The sequence below is a fragment of the Mastomys coucha genome, unplaced genomic scaffold, assembly GCF_008632895.1.
Source record: "Mastomys coucha isolate ucsf_1 unplaced genomic scaffold, UCSF_Mcou_1 pScaffold14, whole genome shotgun sequence".
Classification (NCBI taxonomy): domain Eukaryota; kingdom Metazoa; phylum Chordata; class Mammalia; order Rodentia; family Muridae; genus Mastomys; species Mastomys coucha.
Window position 1 is genome coordinate 78,506,707 of NW_022196896.1, and position 6,743 is coordinate 78,513,449.

Genomic DNA, 6,743 nt, shown 5'->3' on the forward strand with positions numbered 1-6,743 from the left:
ACAGGTTCCCAAATCCTCGGTTCGTGGAACCCCACGCAAGTAGGAGCTGCGGGACGGCATCCTACAGATTTTATTAATATGGATACTGTCTCTGTACATCTGATTAGTCTAGCTAAGAGTTCATCTATCTTGTTGATTTTCTCAAAGAACTAACTCCTGCTTTTGTTGATTGTTTTTGTCATTCTCTTTGTTGCTACTTGGTTGATTTCAGCCCTGAGTTTGATTATTTCCTGCTGTCTGCTACTCTTGGGTGTATTTGCTTCTTTTTGTCTCATGAGTTTGGGTATATTGTGTATTCATTTTCCTTGAATTATAGAAAGTCTTTAATTTCTTTATTTCTTTCTTGACCCAGTAGTCATTCAGTAGAGTTGCTCAGTTTTCATGTGGTGTGGTAATAAAATAATTAAATGAATCCTGGTGGTGGTTCCTGCTACTGAAGTAATGCTCAGGGTTCTTGAATGAAAGACACATATACAGCCTTTATACTTTGATATATCTTAGTCAGCTAAATGGCTTGGTTACTTCCTAACCTCCATGAGGTTAATCTACCCCTCCTCCACTGATATTGGTACTAGTATTTGACTCATTACTTACTAAATCCTATATTCTATCTTGGCTGCTTTGGAACCAGCATGATGCCCAGCTGGGTGACACTCTCCTGGCTTCTTCATGTGCCAATTATGCCTCTCTGTCATCCACTCTGCTATAGCATAGCAGCTCTCCTTTCCTCCCTCTCCTGGCATGACACATCTTCTTCCTTTCTTCTCTGTCTATAGCCCAGTAATCCTAAAAGTCCTGTCCAATCATTGGCTGTTGGTATCTTTACTTATCAATTAGAAACAAGTGAGAGGAAGGACCCTTAGTGTCTTACATATGGACATTCATGTGAACAGGTTTTTGGGGAACATACTCAGCATGAGAATACAAGCAGGTATAATGTGGTACCTTTGCATTGGGTGTATATTATTTCAGAATTAAGGCATCATCTTGGTGGATTTTTCCTTGAGCTTGTAGGCCATCCATTGTTTGTATTGATGTGGGGGTCCAGCTTTAATCCATAGTGGTCTGATAGGATCCAGGGGTTTTTTCAATTTTCTTTTCCATTTTTTACATTTATTGTTTAGTCATGTTTTACAGTCCAGACTTTATTCCCCCTTTGATCTACCTTCCGATTGTTCCATGTCTCAGACCTCCTCCCCCCATCTCCAATAGAATGTCCCCATCTGTACCCCACACTCCATGAGACCACCCCACTACCTGGGGCTCAAATTCTCTCAAGGTCTACCTCCAAGTTTGTATTAGTCAGGGTTTCTATTCCTGCACAAACATCATGACCAAGTAGCAAGTTGGGGAGGAAAGGGTTTATTCAGCTTACACTTCCACATGGCTGTTGATCACCAGAGGAACTCTGATACTCAGGCAGGTCAGGAAGCAGGAGCTAATACAGAGGCCATGGAGAGATGTTTCTTACTGGCTTGCTTCCCCTGGCTTGCTCAGCCTGCTCTCTTATAGAACCCAAGACTTCCAGCCCAGGGAGGGCACCACCAACAAGTGGCCCTACCCCCTTGATCACTAATTGAGAAAATGCCCCACAGCTGGATCTCATGGAGGCACTTCCCCAACTGAAGCTCCCTTCTCTGTGATAACTCCAGCCTGTGTCAAGTTGACACACAAAACCAGCCAGTACAATTGACCCCTTGTCAACTTGACACACAAACACATCACTATTAAGCCTCAACCCTTACTTTCTTATTCATCCCCAAGATCTAAACTCCCACAGTCTTTACATATAAAAAGTTCAATCAATTTAAAATGTCCGATATCTTTTAAAATTCAAGGTCTCTTAACTGTGGGCTCCACTAAAATATGTTCTTCCTTCAAGAGGGAAAAATATCAGGGCACAGTCACAATCAAAAGCAAAACCAATGTCTGGGATCCAACTCACGATCTTCTGGGCTCCTCCAAGGGTTTGAGTCACCTCTCTAGCTCTGCCCTTTGTAGCACACATCTTGTCTTCTGGGCTCCAGATGCCTGTACTACATAGCTGCTGCTGTCCTTGGTGGTCATTGCATGGTACTAGCATTCCCAAAACACTGCTGTAACTAGGCTTTACCAATAACCTCTCATAGACTGTCTTCATGGTGCCAAGCCTCAACTCCTTTGCATGACACCTTCAGTCCTGGGCCATCAATTGCAAACTGAGGCTGCACCTTCACTTATGGCCTTCCATGCCCTCTCACTGTGCCGAGCCTCAGCTGCTCTTCATGACCCCTTTGTGTTGTCAAAAGCAGTACTACCTGGGTGACTCTTACACATTACCAAGTCCTGCTGCAGCACAAGGTACAACTTTGGCTATCTCTGGAACACAGCCTCTTTGTGCTCTCAGAAAACACTTCCCAGAAAATGTCACCTCAGTGATGCTGGTCTCTTCTTAATCACCACTAATTTCTTAGCTCCAGGTAACCAGCATCAATAGTCCCAGTAATGCAAAGTTTTCACTTTAGTAGTTCTGGTATCATCTTGTTAATCACAGCTGATACTTTAGCCCCAGCTAACCAAAACCGCAGAATCTTCACAATCAAAACAACATGGCCCTGATAAGTCTTTAATCTTCCCTCTGAAATTTTACAAGCCAGGCCTCCATCTCTACACTGTTCTCAACATGATCTTCCAAGCTCCTCCAGAACATCCCACAGAATTCTTAACAACCGGTGGTTCTTCTAGCTTAAAGTTCCAAAGTCCTTCCACAGTCCTCCCCAAAGCATGGTCATGTTGTCACAGAAATACCCCACTATGCTGGTACCAATTTGTCTTAGGTGCATCTTCTCTGACTGAGTCCAGACCCTGCAGTCCTCTCTTGTATATGTGTTGGGGACCTCATACTAGTTGGAGTATGCTGTTTGGTTGGTGACTCAGTGTCTGAGAGATCCAGGGGGTCCAGGTTAGTTGAGACTACTGGTCTTCTTCTAGGGTTGCCCTCCTCCTCAGTTTCTTCCAGCTTTTCCCTATTTCAACAACTGGGAGCACTTTTGGTTGGGTGTAAATATCTGCATCTTACTCATTCAGCTGCTTCTTGGGCTTTCTGGAGGGCAGTCATGATAGGCCCCTGATTGTGAGCACACCATAGCACCAGTAATAGTGTTAGATCTTGGAGCTTTCCCCTGAACTGGATCCTAATTTTGGCCAGTTACTGAACTTCCTTTCCCTCAGTCTCTTCTCTATTTTTGTATGTGCAGTTCTTTTAGACAGTAACAATTCTGCGTCTTAGTTTTGGACTATGGGATGGCAACCCCATCCCTTCTCTTGATGCCATGACTTTCTACTGGAGGTAGACTCTACAAGTTCCCTCTGCCCACTCTAGGGCATTTCATCTAAGGTCCGTCTCTTTGAGACCTGAGAGTCTCTCACATCCCAGGTCTCTGGTACATTCTAGAGGGCCCCCTTACCTCCTATCTCCTGAGGTTACCTGTTTGCATTCTTTTTGCTGGCTCTCTGGGGCTTCAGTCCTGTTTCCCCAACTCCATCCCAATATCTGATCATGTTCTTCTCTTCTGCTCCCTGTCCTCTTTCCCACCGAGGTCCCTTCCTCTTTACCCACCTTCAATTTTCTTGTATCTGTTTAGACTTGCTTTGTGATAAAATATATGTTTAATTTTAGAGAAGGATCCCTGAGGCACTTCAAAGAAGTTATATTCTTTTGTGTTTGGGTGAAATGTTTTATAGTTGTCTGTTACATCGATTTGTTTCATAATGTTTATTAGTTTCATTGTTTCTCTATTTAGTTTTTGTTTGGATGATCTAAATGCAGGTGGTATATTGTATGCTCACATTATTAATGTCTAGGTTTCTATGTATGATTTAAGGTTTGGTAAAGTTTCTTTTATAAATGTGGGTATTTTTGCTTTTGGGGTATAGATGAGTTCATAATTAAGACATCATCTTGATGGAGTTTTCCATTAATAAATTTGTAGTGTCCTTCCTCATCTCTTTTAATTAATTGTGATTGAAAGTCTATTTTCTGAGATATTAGAATGACTATATAAACTAACTTCTTGGATGCATTTGCTTAGAAAATCTTTTTCTAGCCTTTTACTCTGAGATAATACCTGTGTCTGATGCTGATTCTTGATGTGCAATAGAATGATAGTCCCTGTTTTTTAATCTATTCTGTTACTCTGCATCATTATATAAGAGAATTGATTCCATTGAGATTAAGAAATATCAATGACCATTGATTATTAGTTCCTGTTATTCTGATGTTGCTGGTGGTAGTGCAAATGTTTAGAGGGAAGTGGTAATTTCTTAATGTGTCTCTTTTCCATCTCTTTTATTCTATTGGTGATGCTTGCATCTGTGGTTCCTGTTCAAGTACTTAGGATTTTCATTTCCAGGATTCCCTCAGTTCATGTTTTATTTATTGTTCCTATTTCCATTTTCAAGCTTTGAAAAGTTTTTATTAATTTCCTCCTAGTATTTGTTTATTTTTTTCCTGTCTTCATGGATTTACTCATCTCTTGCAATTGTTTGTGTTTTTCTGAGTTTCCTTAAGCAATTTATGTATTTTCTCCTTAAGGAACTTAATCATCTTCACAAAGTTGGTTTTAAAGTATTTTTCTCCTAGTTCTGTTGTATTAAAATAGTCAGAGCTTTCTATAATAGGATATACGGGTTCTAGTGATGACATTATGCATTAGCTCTTGATTCTGGTGTTTTTAACCCAGCCTTGAGATAGTGAATATATTAGTCTACAAGAGCTGAGCTATCTACATAAGCTGTCTAGAGAGCTGTCTTAAGCAGAATACAAAGCTGTTAGCTTATATGCCATAATTGAATATGAGGCATTCTTTCAAAGGTTTAAGTTCCAATTTCTGAGTAAGTTTTTTACTGGATAGGTGTTCTGTTCTTTGTATTCTGCTGAGTTTTTCATGGCCATGCTAAAGGGATGACATGAGAGAGTTTCTGCCCTGGAACAAAGATAGCATGTAGTGGACTTCCACAAGTATTGACAATTGCTAGGCATAAGGTTTGTTTGTATAGTAATATACATAATTTACCTTATGTTCCTCCTTTGAGGGATGTTCTCCCTGCAAAGATTAATGACTCCATGATAATTTGAATCAATACAAGTCTGGAAGGCAATGGTGTCTCCTACAAAATGGTGAACACTGTAACCATCAGGGCAGCCCTAAAGGCTGTATGGGAAAGAACTCTGAAAACATAAGTTCAAGAGTGCAAAATATAAATATAGAATATGAATTTTACTAGAGGCTTCACAGAGCACACAAGATAACTTTATTGTTTGGGCTTACAAAAACAGGACAATTCCTGAGTTCAATGTCAATCTGGGACAGAGCTAGTTTAGGCCTAGGTCTTGTGGGAATGTTGATCTTGGACCCAGATTTCCACCTACCTAACTTATTGTCTATGCTTACAAAGGCACACAGTTCTCTGAGTTCATGACTATGTTTAAAAAAAATGTGCTTGCTCTCTTTTACAATCAAGGGTTGCAGTCATAAAATGCTGATTCATGAGATAAACACAAGGGAAACATTGCAAATGATTGAATTGATATGTAAATAAAAGACTGGGCTTTAGTCTACAAAAGCTGAGCTATCTACAGACACTGTCTGGAGAGTTGTCTTAAGCAGAATACAAAGCTGTTAGCTTTTATGCCGTAAGTGAATATGAGACAGTCTGTCACCACCTCCAAAATCCTCCTTTTTAGAACTCATCCCCAAGCTGAGATTGGTCCTTGTCAGGTTTCTTTTTCTGCTTTGTCTTTTATTCTATATTATCTAAAATTCTTCCAGTCTGTGTGTTCTGTGTTAGAGGTGAGATTCTCTACCCAAGTTGGAGGCTTGGCAAAGAAAATAGAGTGTCACAGAACTGGTGATAGTATGCAGTGACACCAAAATAATGAGAGAATGGAGGAGTTTCACTAGCAAGGAACCTACTTGGACTTCTCCAAGTCTTCCTGGTCTCTGGTAAATTAGGGAGTATTCTCCTGAGTTTTTGAGAGTACATGTCCCTTTTTGTGTGTGTCATATGTGCGTATACATGTTCACATGTGTGTAGATATACCTGTATGTGTGGCCTGCATGTAGAAGATGGAGAGGTCAACAGTGATCATCCACCTTAGTTTTTCAGACAGGGACTCTAACTGAACCTCAAATTGGCAATTTGCGCTATATTGGCTTCTCAATGATATCCTAGGTTCAGCAATCCCCATCTCTACAGGCATGTTTGAACATACTTGACTTAAACTTGGGTGATTGGAATCCAAATTCACATTCTCATGCTTGTGTAGCAAATATTTTACAAGTGATCCATCTTTCCAGGATAGAATACATAAATTACATTCTTTAAAATCCTCTTATAAAAGTAAATTTAATTCATCAGATGTAATCGGGGGCTTCCTACAGATTAATCTAACCCTTTCTAGTTCTTTCTGAAGTCTGGCTGTCTGATTAAACTCAGCTGTTCTGGTTTAAAACTCGTCTCCAAGCTGACTGATTCAAACTGGATTCACTCAGCTTCCCACTGAAATACTCTGCTTTGAAAATTGCCTCTGAATTCTGTGTACTGAACTCCAATGACAGCACTGACTTGAGGAATTGAGAAGAACTGAACTGAGCTGCACATACTCAAAATAACTTAACTGCATGCAAATGACCTGCTGGGGACTGTACTGAACCGAACCCAGCTTAACTCCTCTGCAGTGAATGAACTCACTGAATCGACTT